We start from the raw sequence: 15,186 nt of genomic DNA on the forward strand, positions 1-15,186 counted from the left end.
GACTTGAAAAATATATATTTTTCTAGGAATGGCTTATGAGAAATGAGTATATGTGGCTATATTTTGTGAATGCATTGGGAAATTTATGTAAGTTGTTTTACTATGCAGGCTGGATAAATAAATAAAAGCCACGTTATACTATCGAAATTTTATTAAAATTGGTGGGTTAGTCACTGCAGTGACTGGTTTCCGTGGACTGCCTATTAGAGGGGCATGGTAAACCCAGTTATATAGTTACTCCGGTTGTAGAGGCGAGGAGGGTAACTCCCGGGATAGTATTAGAGCTCACTTCATGTCGAACCCCCACGTGAATGTGTTTCACGTGTGAATATTTTAACACCCTTGGTGGACTCGGTTAGATGCCTCTGCCAAGGTATCCCCGAGGATTAGTTTTGGCTTGAGCCTTGTTTTAATAAAAGACATAAGCCTTAACAATTGTTTTGGTAAATTACAAATATTTTATGGTTTAAGAAATAAATTGAAAACATTATGAAATGGGTTGAAATTTGTTGTTTAAACTTGCCTCCATTTTACTCGCCTTTAGATATTTATGATAATGTCTGTTTACTCATTGGGATTGCAAAATCTCACCTAACTCCTTTCCACCCATTTCAGGTTCAGTATAGACTGATAGCTGATCTCATCGAGGACTACCATTGGATCTGCATTTTCCAAACCGTAGGTTCACAGTCCTCTTTACTTTTGTTTATTCGGGGGCCCTCTTGTTATTGTAAATTAAATTAAATATTTTGGCTTACTGTATTTCAGTTTGTATAAATTTATTTAGCTTTTACGCTATAAAAATTATTCACGTATAACTCTATAAATATTGTTTTATAAGAAAATAGAATATTTTCCTTAATATTTCTTTTATTTTCTTATTATATTCAAATAACCGTAATTTGGTTTTAAATGAAGATTTTAGACTTTTAAACTCATTTTGAATATGAATTATGTGTTTTGTACTTGTATATTACGTTTTAGCCAGTTTCAAAATTTTTGAGAAGAAAATGACCAAAATACCCCTGTGTGGCAAAAATTTTATTTTGATTGTTTTTTATCTAAAATAGTATATATTCTCTAAAAACTCGATATTTAAAAATGATTGCTCATAGGAAAGGAAAGAAACTGATATGTAAGCCTTGCGGGGTTCCGGTTGGCATTCTAGATAATGAGTGTCAATCGGGACGTCGCGGCGATTGTCATGGGCCTGAGGGAGGTTCCGAGTCGTGACATAATTTGTTGTCTATTTTACTTTTATAAGACTTGTGTTTGTGATTAAAATGTTGAGGAATTTGTGATAAGCGATAAAGTTGCTTTTTGTTGGTAAAAAAAAAAAACTTATGCTGCCACCTTCAAGCAATATCATGGTCCTCAAACAACTAAAATAATGGTATATATTAACATAAACAAACTAAACATTTACAAAGCCATAAGCTTATTTTTAGTTATGATTCATTTGTTTTCTTTTTCTAATTACTTTTTGGTTAACGTAGTTGTCATTACTTTTTTAATTGATAATTCTGAAAAATACACAAATGTTGTGTTCATCATTAAAATAATTGTTGTTGAGGTTTCTAACATGAATTTTCGTAGCTCATTTGAAAAAGCTATAACAAAATATTAATGTCTTTTCTCCAAAAATATTAATAACGGATAACTCAAGTCTTTTAACACGCAAATTTTACAAGTGAAATAAAAATACATAATTAATCTATTTATCTAAAATACTTAAAAACAAAAAAACAAAAAAAAAAAAAAACATTACAAACTATATCTATCTACACTTTGTATACTAAGTTCAATTCCTTATAAAAGGAATTTTGTAAAGCTAAGGTGCTATTAGTTTCAATAATCTCTTCCAATGTTATTGTTAAAGCTTGAGCTTGTTTTGTGGTCATTAATGAATCTAATTATTAGCTTCTCCATCATTAATGATAATGATATTTCATATCATTTTATTGGTTAATCTTCATTTATCAATCAAAATCGTTATCTCTACCAAGTTTCTATTAATAACAATAAATAGATAAAATCTTATATTAAAACAAAATTCAAAACAATAAAAGCAATACAAAAATTTAATAAATTTAATGATATTATTTCCAACACAATTCTTCTATCAAATTTAACAAATAAGTTGGTAGTCTAAACTTTAATAATATTTATGTATAGTATATTTAATCATTTCAACCTTAAATAATGCTTTATAGTCTCATAAAATAGCATTTCTTAAAACATAATTCTTGAAACAATTTCTTTTACTTTCACAAACTTATAATGTCTTAACTAGATTAAATTTTATTTAACTTGATCGGGATCAACCTCTAAATTAATTGGTATGCAAAAAATTTAATTTTCACCAAAAGTCTAAACATCTTTCAATACTAAGATCTAATGAAATTGTTATTATCAATTTTTTTAATTTTAATATAAAATACTTAGCATGTTAAATGCTGGTCAATTTTAAAGTATATTCTTTCTTTATCATTTTTTTATATATGTTCATTTTTTATAATGTTAATTGCAAAATATTTATTTGCAAATACAAGAAAGTTTGCATTAATTTGCAAATGTTATTTGCAACAGTTGAAATTGATAAGAATGGAATATTGATTTTACTTAATTTTTTTCTTGCTTTATGACATTTAGTGAATTCTGTACAAATTTTGTGCAAATTTGTACGACTTTTGTGTAAATTTTGTGCCATTTTTGTGCAAATTTTGATAGGTTTAGACTTTAGCTCTTTCTTTTGAATTGCTATTTTTTTAGTTTGATTTAATAAGGTACATAAAAGTGATCAATTCTTGTATAGTTACTTATATAGTAGAACATGTGTTACAAGAAATTTTTTATCATATAAGAAGTAATAAAAATGTAACAAATATTCTGTTGGTATAAGATCAGTAAGTCAATTGGTTTTATACTTGTAAAACACTATATTAATTAGTTATATTTCATTTTAAATATATTATAAATATATTATATAATGTAAGAGGTATTCCTTTATCTATGAGTTTATTTATAAAGAGTTATGAGAGACTTATATAAATAAAGTCCTTGGAATATAACTGTCTTACAAAGAAATTATAAAGGTTATCATTATGAGATTCTTATCCATCAAAACCTTGTTCCTCAATATATTCCTAGTCATTGTATTGTCAAGAATAAGGACATTAACAATACTTAAAGACTGGTTCATGTTGAGCCTCCTTACTTTAGAAATAAACAGCAATCTCATAATTTAAAGTATGTGAGATGCTTGGGGATAATATGTGGGTGCTTGTTAAGGAACAAGTTTACTGAACATGACTCGATATGAGAGTTTCATTTGGTATTTCACTCAAGTATCTATGGAAATACTCTCATGTGTAAGTTGTATAAGTAATTCTTAGACTTATGATACTAGGTCATCTTGTCTATGAATTTTCATGCTTTGATTTTACTTTTATGGGTTTGGAGGTGACCAGATGCCTAAACAGGGTGCTTTTGGGTATGACATGAAGCATGCGAAGATGAATGAGTAGTTTAGAGAGGATTCATCACCTCAAATGATTTAAAAAGGGTATATTTCATTTGTTTTTGTCTTATCTTGACTAAAAATCTTTGACCAAGGCAATCTTGATAGGTCAATATGGAAGTTGTAAGACTAATATGGATAAGTTAGAAAATAGACACCGAGTCGGGCTTTCTATCTATTTGGGATATATGATGAAAAGATCAAATTACACTAAGATACTATACATTGAAAGGTTAGTTAAACCATATTGATTCTTTTGACATTTGAATGGTCATTATGTATTACTAGATACCACTCATGATCTATATTATATAAATATAAATTCTTAATTAAATTGATTTATATTTATTGTCAACATGTTGAAGACTTGATGGGTCACACACAATAAGATGACAATGTGCGACTAGTATTTAATTGGAAATTAAGAATTTTCAATATGGACTTAATTAAAATTTTTAATTAAGTGGAAAGATTAAATGCAACAAACCAAAAGTTGGATCAACATTTAAACCTAACTATAAATACTTTTTATATGTGTGCTGCACTTTGTAAGAAAGAAGTGAGAAAAGACGACAGAAAAATAAAAGAGAAAAACCTAAGCCTTAGGTGCCGTTTTCTTAAGAAAAAATTTTCTTGTTTTCTTTTAAAGTTAAAAACAAATAATCTTTGAGAGGTGAGATTTTTTTAAAAAAAATCTTGGCTACTAGCATAGCATCACGGCACAACATAATCCCAACCTAGTGTAAGTTTTTCAATTGATGTCCTTGTGGATCACCATTGAAGGCTAGACACATGGACAACTTTGGTGTACAATCAAGTGGAGGGATTTTGACACGTGATTTTTGAAAATCACTTCTCAAGGTATATGGCTAAACATATGTTTGTTTATATTTTCTTTTAATCGATCAATAGGACAACACAAAGTGATCCAAGGGTGGTTTCGATTTTGTATGTTTATATTCCACTACATTATATGAATGTGATTTCTACTCTAAGCATGCTTGAAAACCTTTAATTGGTATAATTTCTCGTTATGTTTCCATCAATTGATGCTAGGGTGGTGGTGCTAAAAAATCAAGTTTTCTTCATCTAAATGATTATCATGGCAATTGATGTAGTAAATATTACTTTTTTTTCTTCTCATTTTAGAGATCAAGAGAGATGATCATGGCTTATCTAGGATGTATGCTTAGGTAGTTGAACTCTTATATTGTAACGAAAGTATAATAGGTGCTATTCCTAATGACAACAGTCACTTTTGTATATGCGAAATTTGACGTGATGTGCTGACTAGATGCAATAAAAGTTGTTGACGTGCAAGAAATTCCACGTTATCATTCCTTATTGTGTCTAATCAACATGCCACATTAAATTTCATGCATACAACAAGTGATAATTGTCCCTGAGCATAATGTACGTTACATTTTCATTATGAGAAAATGACTAAATTGGATAACATAAAAGAATATGGGCTCAATTGGTTACGAATAAAAGAAAAAAGTTTTTATTGAATACGATAAAAATGTAAGTACTTGGTTGTAAAAATGCATAAAATTTAAAGACTTTAGGCAATTTTATGCATTTTCCAATATCGCTTAAATTTCCTAATCTTAGGAATTATCATGTAACTTATAGTTTCACCAAGACTCAACCAAATAACATCATTCATCAAACATTCAACATATAAATCAAATCCATAACTAAAACTTAGTCTATTAATAACTCTAATATATAGAGTTATTTCAACACATTTTGGGGGTTTAAGTAGTTAGGTCGTTGAGATTTTAGGTTTGAATTTGAGTAACTTAGGTGTTTTTCAGACTTAGTTAGATTTACATGTTGATTAATTTGATTTAAGTTATTTTAGTTTAATTTTATACTATTTTGTTTTAAATTACTTTAAGAATAGTTATTGCTGATGTCTCTTATTTCTTGTAAGAAATTCAAGGAAAAAAGCTCATTTGACGAAAATCCATGTGAGTATGGTGATGGCTTCATTCATATATGCTTCAATATTTTAAGAAGAACTTGAGCTACAAAAGTCCAAATGACATAGTTCTTAAACCATTGGGAAGTTAAGAGATAGGGCTACAACTTTTATATTTATCACTTTGCCTAGTTCTAATCATAAAATGGTCAAAATCCTTATCAAATTGGAAATGCTGCACTAAGAGGGTGAAAATTCAAAATAAAACCTTAAGAGCCGCGGCTCTAGATGTTGAGAGCCGTGATGCTGAAAATAAATATAGCATGGGCATCAACACAAAGAAGTGAAAGTCGTAACTCTGGAAAATGAGAGCTGCGACACTCAAAGAAAATCTTGATTTTTCTACACTTATGATTTTTAAAAGATAAGGCTTTTTAAGTGGCTATAAATAGATCTTTTAGGACAAAAACTTAAAGGATGACGACAAGCAACTATTCTGGAGAAAATGAGCCAAAAACAAAGTAAGAAAGCAAAAGAAATTGAAAAAGAATCAAGATAAAAAGCTTCAATTATTAGTTTATTTCTCTACTTTTGTGTTTCTCTTACTTTCTTTGACTTGAAGTAATGACTAATTTTCATTGGATGATGTTTTATTTAGACATTATGAACTAATTTGCTTTTTTAGAATTATGGTGGATTCAACATGTAGTCTGAATACTATTTTTTATTTTATTTATTACGAATGGGTATAGTTTTCCTTGTACAAATCTGTTCTTAATGCTTTTGATTATTTGGCCAATAATTAACTTATTTGAGAATCTTATTGAGACTCGACAGAGAGATTTTAGATTGGACTAAGATTTGAATAGTATATATTCACGTTACTTAGGTGATCCGATTCACGATTCAAGTAAACATACGCCAATTACCATACACAGCCAAATTAAAAACACAAACTTAATGAACTTTATTTAATTGATTAATATAGATATATAACGACCCAATCAAGTTAGGCATTTGTGCAAGCATCTTAACGAAAACTTGTACATAGCTTTGGATTTTAGGTTAGTAAAACCACCATTGAATGTAAATAATAAGAGAAGTTGGCATCAGATACAAGTGTTGAATGAATCCATAATCCTAGGTTTTAATCTATTGCCTTTCTCAAGTGAATTTTTAGTTTCTGTTAAATAATTTAGTGTTTGCTTTATTTTAGTTTTAATTAATTTTCTAAAAAATTTAGTTACTTGAATAAGATTAGTTTGTCATAATTTTAGTATTTAGTGAAGATTTAGGTGTAAATCCCTTTGATATACAATTATAGACTTACTGTTTATATTACTTGTTTCATAAGTATACTTGCATGTGCAAAATCGACAACAAGTTTTTAATGCCGTTGTCAAGGATTTGTTTCCCTATTTATTTTCCTACTATTAAAATTCAACATATTAATCTTAATTTGAGTTTTTCTTCTTTGTTTTTCTAGTTTGTTTCTTCGTTATATGAGAAGAGCAAAAAGCTTGGAGATTATACTATGTGATCTAGAGATTGAAAGAACATTATGAAAACTTCGACTAGAAAATTAACAAGGTTTTGCTTAAACAAATACAATGGTTGATCAACAGGGTGAGCAGCAAATCTAAGAATGAGTAGTCGCAAAAAATTGTTGCCTAAGAGATAATGTTGCTCCATTGGTACAATGAATTCCATCAAGCATTCGAAGGTCGGCTATTCAAGCCAACAATTTCGAGATCAAGCTGGCAATCATTGTTGGCTCCATTAGTTTTTGATGATAATAAAACATTCCCATTTCATTTGTGTCTAACATTTCTACCTAATTATGCAGGACAAAAAGCCATATGGAAATAATAAATCAACCTTTCAAATGTTTATATCAAAAATCATGAAAATGAAGAAAAACAACTGATCAACAATAAGGAAGGTCTTTAGTTAAATAATGAAGAATGTTGGTTGACTAAAATTTAAATTGGAGAAATGACGGGCTGAAGAATATTGAGAAACAGAACCAACTTAGTCGACCAAGATGTGAGTTAGTTGACTAAAAAGCTATTATCAAAATCTGGACTTCAAGACAAAACCAACTTAGTCGACTAAAGAGAAAATTAGTTGACTAAATGCTCTTTGCCAGAATCTGTGACCAAAAGACAAAACCAACTTAGTATACCAAGAAGAAAGTTAGTCAACTAAGAGCTCTCTGTCTGCAATTTGAACCAAAGCACTAAAAGACAAATTAACGGCTAAAACCTATGCTCAACTATTTCCAACAGCCATAAACTGCCAAACTGCCATCAGAAGTGTTTCTCCAAGTATAAAAGGGTCTTCTAACGGTTAGAATTAGTTTTTAGAAGTTTTGGAATAGATTTGAGTCATATAGAGCTGAAAAACTAGAAAATCTCCTTTGCACCTTCCTGCACTTAAACGCTAATCTTTTGTATTTGTATTCTACACACAACCTTGTACCATTTAGATCAACCTGTGATCATAGGTACTTTTTTTTACTTCTTTTCTTGTATTCTTAGAATGAGGAAGTCACTCTAAGTGGTTAGTTCAAGCTAGGTTTGCTTGAATGTGTTAAGGTTCTAACTTAGCCTTGAAAAGTTAGGTGTTGGGTTATAGTTGAGCTCGGGAAAAACTAGTGTAAAAGGTTTTGACTAAGCCTGGTAAAAGCCATTGTAAAGCTTGGTGAAAGCTTGTGAATTTCACCGATTCCTAGTAGATTGTTTAAAAAATCCTTGGTTGGATAATCAAGGTAGTCGATGTAGGTCTTGGACCGAACCACTCTAAATTCTAGTGTCTTGTTTACTTTGTTTTTTTTGGCTCCATTAGTTTTTGATGACAATAAAACATTCTCATTTATTTGTGTCTAATACCTTTACTTGAGTGTGCAAGAAATTAATATATGAAATTAATTTATTAACTCTTCAAAGAGTATTTTTGAAGGAAAAAGAGGGATAAAATCAACAAAGATGTAACTAAATAATAAGGAGGAAGCTTATTGGTGAAATAAGGAAGAACATTAGTGAACCAAATTTCAAATTGGAGAAATGACGGGCTGAAAAGTTTGAGAAATAGAACCATCTTAGTCAACCAAGTCAGTCGACTAAGTGCCATTTGCCAGAATCTGCAAACCAGAAACAGAATCAACTTAGTCAACCAAGTTAGTTGACTAAGAGCTCTCTGTCTACAATTTGAACCAGAGCACTACAAGACAGATTAACGGCTAGAACTCATCCTCAACTGTTTCCAATGGATATAAACTGCCAAACTGCCATCAGAGTTGCATCTCCAAGTATAAAAGGGTCTTCCAACAATAAGAAATAAGTTTTTGAGAAGCCTTGAATGAGATTTGAGCTATAGAAAGTAGAAAAAACCAGAAAAGCTTCACTGCACTTGTTTGCACTTTAACGCATACTCTTTACATTTGTATTTAGCACTCAATCTTGTACCAATCAGATCATCCAGTGATCATAGATACTTTCTTTTACTACTTCTCTTGTATTCTTAGAGTGAGGGAGTCACTCTAAAGGGTTGTTCAAGCTTAGGATAGCTTGATTGTTAAAGGTTGTGGTTGAGCCTTGGAAAACCACATTGGGTTTTAGTTGAGCCTGTGAAAAACTAGTGTAAAAGGTTTTTGGCTAAGCTTGGTAAAAGCCATTGTAAAGCTTGGTGAAAGCTTGTGAATTTCACCAGTCCATAGTGAATTTGTGGAAAAATCCTTGGTTGGATAATCAAGGTAGTGGATGTAGGTCTTGGACCAAACCACTCTAAATTGATGTGCATTTTATACTCTGTTTTTGTTTTCTTAAGTTCTGAAAATTAGTTTCCAATCTTGTCAAGAGCCAAATTGTGCTATTCACCCCCCTTTAGCACATATTATAGGGACCAACAATTGGTATCAAAGCTAGTTCCCTGTTTTTAAGGCTTAACATCCTTTGGGAGGATCCAAATAGCTTAACAAAAAATCATAGTTGCTGAGGGACAATCAACAAACAGACCATCTCTGTTTGATGGCTTTAATTACCCTTATTGGAGCACAAGAATGTCAATCTATATTAGGGCTATAGACTATGAAATATGGGACGTCATAACTGATGGACCCTTTATACCCTCAACCGTGAATGTAGTGACAAATGAGTTGATGCCCAAGCCAAATTCTGAATGGACTGAGGCTGAAACTAAGAAAGTTCAAATAAATTTTAAGGCCATCAACACATTACATTGTGCCTTGATCCCCACTGAATTTAACAAAGTCTCAAGCTGTACCACAGCTAAACAAGTGTGGGAAAAACTTAGAATAATCCATGAAAGGACTTCTCAAGTAAATGAGTCCAAAATTGCTCTCTTAAAACATAGTTATGAAATGTTCAAAATGGAGCCTGGTGAAGACATCATCAGCATGTTTGATAGATTTACAAACATCACTAATAAATTAAGTCAGCTAGGCAAGCCTATCCTTGAGCATGAATTAGTTAAGAGACTGCTTAGATGCCTACCAAAATCTTGGAAGCCAAAAGTGACTGCCATTAGAAAGGCTAAAGATTTGAACATCATCACACTCGATGAGATTTGTGGTTCTCTTCTTACTCATGAGCTGGAGCTTAAGGAAGAAGAAGAAGAAGATCGAAAGGAAGCAAAGGAAAAGAAAAATTGCATTGCACTTAAAGCCAACATCCTTGAAGAAGAGCTGGAAGAGCTTTCCTGTGATGATGATGAAGTATTAGCTTTAGTTACAAAAAAATTCAGAAAGCTAATGAGTAGAAGAATTCGAAGGCTACCTAGAAGAGGTTTCAAGAAAAACCAAGGTGCTTCATGGAAAATAAAGAACAAAAATGACTCCAACAAAAAGGAGAAGATGATTTGCTACGAATGCAAGAAACCTGGTCACTTCAAGTCCAAGTGTCCATTGTTGAAAGATGAAATCCCCAAGAAAAATAAGAGATCCAAGAAAGCAATGGTGGCTGCTGCATGGTCGGACAGTGACACATCAAGCTCTGAAACTGATGATGAAAAATCTAAGAAAAGAGCAAACATTTGTTTAATGGCACAAGAGGATGAAACAGAGGTACTCTCATCCCTCTACATTAATTCTTATGATGATTTACAAGATGAGTATGAGTGCCTGTGTGATGAATTTGAAAAACTTTTTTCAAAATACAAATCATTAAAGAAAAAAGTTGCATCACTTGAAAATGATTTGGAACAAATCTAACAAGAATTCACTTCTATTTTTGAGCAAAGAAATATTTTGCAAATTGAGTTAGAACACTCAAAAACGGACTTTGAGTTTTTAAAACAAGAGCTGGAAAACAAGTCTGAAGCTTTGCAAATAACTCTTGATGAAAATACAGCTCTTAAATGTTTGAAAAATGAATCTTCAAAATAAATTTATACCACAATAAAAATTCAACTAAAGCATTACCTAGATGTTACAATTATGGTAAACATGGTCATTTATCACATGAGTGTTTTAAGAAAAGAACAGTGCAAAAAGTTAAGAAAATCTGGGTTCCTAAGGAATCCTTTGTTGCAACTAACACTCAAGGACCCATCAAAGTATGGGTACCTATAAAGAAAAACTGAAATTTTATTTTGTAGGTTTAGCTGGACCTAAAGGAGATATGTTCAAAAGCTCAACTCAAGAAGAAACAGCTTTAGTACTTGGACAGTGGCTGTTCACGGCACATGACAGGACATGAAATGCTGTTTTCTCAGCTGGATAAGAGAAAGGGAGGAGCCGTATCTTTTAGGGATTATTCAAAAGGAAGAATACATGGTATAGGTATGGTTGGTAAGAATTTCCAAACTCAAATTAGTCATGTGTTGTTGGTTAAAGGCTTAAAGCATAATTTACTAAGTATTAGTCAATTATGTGATAAAGGATTTAGAGTGTGCTTTGATTCAACTAAGTGTGAAGTGATAGATATGAGCACAAATAAAATCTCATTTATAGGAAATAGATTGAAGAATATGTATGTAATTTTTCTTAAAGATCTTAAAGTAAATAGTGAAGTATGTCTTGTTGCAAATGCTGAAAATGATAGTTGGCTGTGGCATAGGAGATTAGGACATATGAGCATGCATACTATGTCAAAATTAATTAAGAAGAATCTTGTCGCTGGATTGCCTAAGTTAAAATTTGAAAATGATAGGATATGTGATGCTTTCCAACTAGGAAAACAAGTTAAGGCATCCTTCAAGTCTAAGAAAATTGTGTCAACATCTAGACTTCTTGAATTGCTCCATATTGATCTTTGGTCCAATAAGCACAACTAGCTTAGGAGGAAAATTTTATGGCTTTGTAATAGTTTATGACTATTCTAGATATACTTTGGTGTGTTTTCTTGCTCATAAAAATGATGTTCTACAAGCATTCTTAAGTCATTGTAAGAAAGTAGAAAATGAAAAAGGACTAGCCATAGTTAGCATAAGGAGTGATCATGGAGGAGAATTTGAAAATGATGAGTTTGAAAAGTTTTACAATAAAAAGGGGTTGAATCATAATTTTTCTGCACCTAGAACACCCCAGCAAAATGGAGTTGTAGAGAGGAAGAACTGAACCTTAAAAGAAATGGCTAGGACCATGCTATGTGAGAATAACCTACCTAAATATCTTTGGGCTGAGGTAGTAAATACAGCAACTTATATCCTTAATAGAGTCTCAATAAGACCCTTGTTTTCAAAGACTCCATATGAACTTTATAAAGGTAGGAAACCAAATATTTCTCATCTTAGGAGTTTTTGCTGTAAATGCTTTGTATTGAACAATGAAAAACAGCCCTTAGGGAAGTTTCATGCAAAAAGTGATGAAGCAATATTTTTAGGATATGCTTTAAACTCAAAAGCCTATAGAGTTTTTAATAAAAGGACCTTGACCGTTGAAGAATCAATTCATGTAGTTTTTGATGAGTTAAATGCATTGCAAAAAGAAGTTCATGATGATGATGATGACGTAGAAGTCCTAGAAAAACAAATGGAGGAAATGAGCTTAGAAAACAACAAGCATAATGAAGAAAGCTCACCTAGAAGAGAAAATGAAACTCCACCTCTAAAAAATTTGCAAAGAGCAAAAAATCAGCATGATAATATACCAAGGAGTTGGAGATTTGTGAGAGATCACCCACAAGACCAAATAATTGGTGAGATTTCACAAAGAGTTAAAACTAGGAAAAACAACTAGAGAAACATGTGAGTTTTCAGCTTTTATATCTCAAATTGAACCTAAAAACTTTGAAAAAGCTGAAAAAGAGAAAAGTTGGATAATGGCCATGCAAGAAGAACTTGACCAATTCACAAGGAGTCATATATGGTCATTGGTACCTAGACCTTCAAATCACCCTATTGTTGGTACAAAATGGGTATTTAGAAATAAGGTAGATGAGTAAGGAAATATAGTTAAAAATAAAGCTAGGTTGGTAGCAAAAGGATAAAACCAAGAAGAACGAATAGATTATGATGAAACTTTTGCTCCGGTTGCTAGGATTGAAGCTATAAGGTTGTTGCTAGCTTTTGCATGTTTCATGGATTTTAAATTGTTCCAAATGGATGTCAAAAGTGCATTCTTAAATGGATTAATTCAAGAGGAAGTATATGTAGAACAACCACCTGGTTTTGAAGACTTTGAAAAATCTAATCATGTTTTCAAACTTCATAAAGCCTTGTATGGATTGAAACAAGCTCCTAGAGCTTGGTATGAAAGGCTTTCAAAATTTATAGTTGAGAAAGGGTATGATAGAGGCAGCATCGATACTACATTGTTCATTAAGAGATATCTAAATGATTTAATTGTTGTGTAAATATATGTGGATGATATTGTATTTGATGCAACTAATGAAGCTTTATGCAAGAACTTTGCAAAGGAAATGTAGGGTGAATTTGAGATGAGCATGATGGGAGAATTGAAGTACTTCCTTGGTCTTCAAATCAAACAAAGTGAGGAAAGAATCTTCATCAACCAAGAAAGATGTACTTATGATATGCTCAAGAAATTCGATATGCTAAAGCTGAAATCAATTTCCACACCAATGAGTCCATCCACCAAACTCAACTTAGATGAAAAAGGTAAAGATGTAGATCAAAAGCTCTATAGAGGTATGATCGGCTCTCTTCTCTACTCAACAGCAAACATACCGGATATTCAATTTAGTGTGTGCTTGTGTGCTAGATTTCAGTCACAGCCTAAAGAATCACACCTAACAGCTGTTAAGAGAATTTTTAGATACCTTCTAGACACTCAAGAACTATGAATATGGTACTCTAGAAACTCAACTCTTAGCTTAGTTGGATACTTTGATGCTGACTTTGCTAGCAGCAGAATTGATAGGAAAAGCACTAGTGGAACATGCCAATTTTTAAGAAGGATGCTTGTGTCTTGGTCCAGCGAAAAGCATAACTCAGTGGCATTGTCTACAGCAGAGGCTAAATATGTATCATTAAGTAGTTGCTGTGCACAAATCCTTTGGATCAAGCAACAATTGAAAGACTATAGAATAACTATGCATAATGTACCAATATACTGTGATAACACAAGTGCAATCAATATATCAAAAAATCCTGTGCAGCATTCTATGACAAAGCACATTGAAATTAGACATCATTTTATTAGAGACCATGTGTTGAAAAATGATATTAAGATAGAATTTGTGAATACCTTACATCAATTAGTAGACATTTTGACCAAACCTCTGATTGAAGATAAATTTTGTGAGATTAGAAGAAATTTAGGGATGATTATTGTGAAGGAATTATAAGAAAACCTTTGGCTTTCTCATAAGAAACAGAATGCTTTCAGTCGACTAAGGATTTCTCAGTCAACTAAGAGTGGTCTGATAGCCTTAAATAATAAGACTTAGTGAGTATTGAGAAAAAAAGTGAAATGTGGTAAAAATTTGTGTTTACTGGGTGCAAAAAGAATGAAGAAAAATTGTCAAGGGTAATTAACCAAATTTTAGAGGGAAGTTTGAAATTATGAAGAAATAAAATAGGGCAGTACTTAAAGGAAGGTGAGCAATTTTTTCTTTGCAATAATCGCAGACTACCTCTCCTCCTCTTTCCCCTGAAACCCGCTACTCTAGAAACAAAAACCTAAATCTCCATGTTTGCCTCTGAAACCGACTCAAACCCTCAGAAATTTCTGCAACCAACATGGCTAGAACATCTCAGAGCAAAGAGATATCAGAAAAGAAGAAAGGGAAAAGGCCAATGGAGGAAGAAACAAGAACTAAAAGTGTGAAGAAGAAATAAAAATCATGCCTGGTTCAATGAAAGATATCTCCGAGAACTTAGAGAAAAAAAGCAAAAAACTGGAAAAAAAAAAGAGAAATAGAGCCCTCATTCCACAAAGGTACCAGTTATTCTTCTTTGAAATTTAAGAATAAGCTGCATGAGTATAGATTCAAAATTATCGATAATGCACCAATCTCTTGTGGAAAATTCATTGACTTGAAGAGTTTTAAGGAAAATGTAGAAATCCAGACCAGTCTATCTGAATACTTTGATGAACTAAAACTAAAAGGTTATAGCACATTTAAGAATAGGTCTTATAGTCCAAGTCTGGTCAAAGAGTTTTATTCTGGAATTGCTTTGAAAGGAAAGGAATTAATAGATTCTGATGATTATGTAAAAGATAGTTTGAATGTTTATCTTAATGGGAAAGAGTTTGTTATGACTGCTGAAGATTTAGGAAATCTGCTGAAAATAAAGTATGAAGAAGGTGAATTTG

Source organism: Theobroma cacao, chromosome 9, assembly GCF_053813885.1.
Source record: "Theobroma cacao isolate CCN51 chromosome 9, ASM5381388v1, whole genome shotgun sequence".
Taxonomy (NCBI): domain Eukaryota; kingdom Viridiplantae; phylum Streptophyta; class Magnoliopsida; order Malvales; family Malvaceae; genus Theobroma; species Theobroma cacao.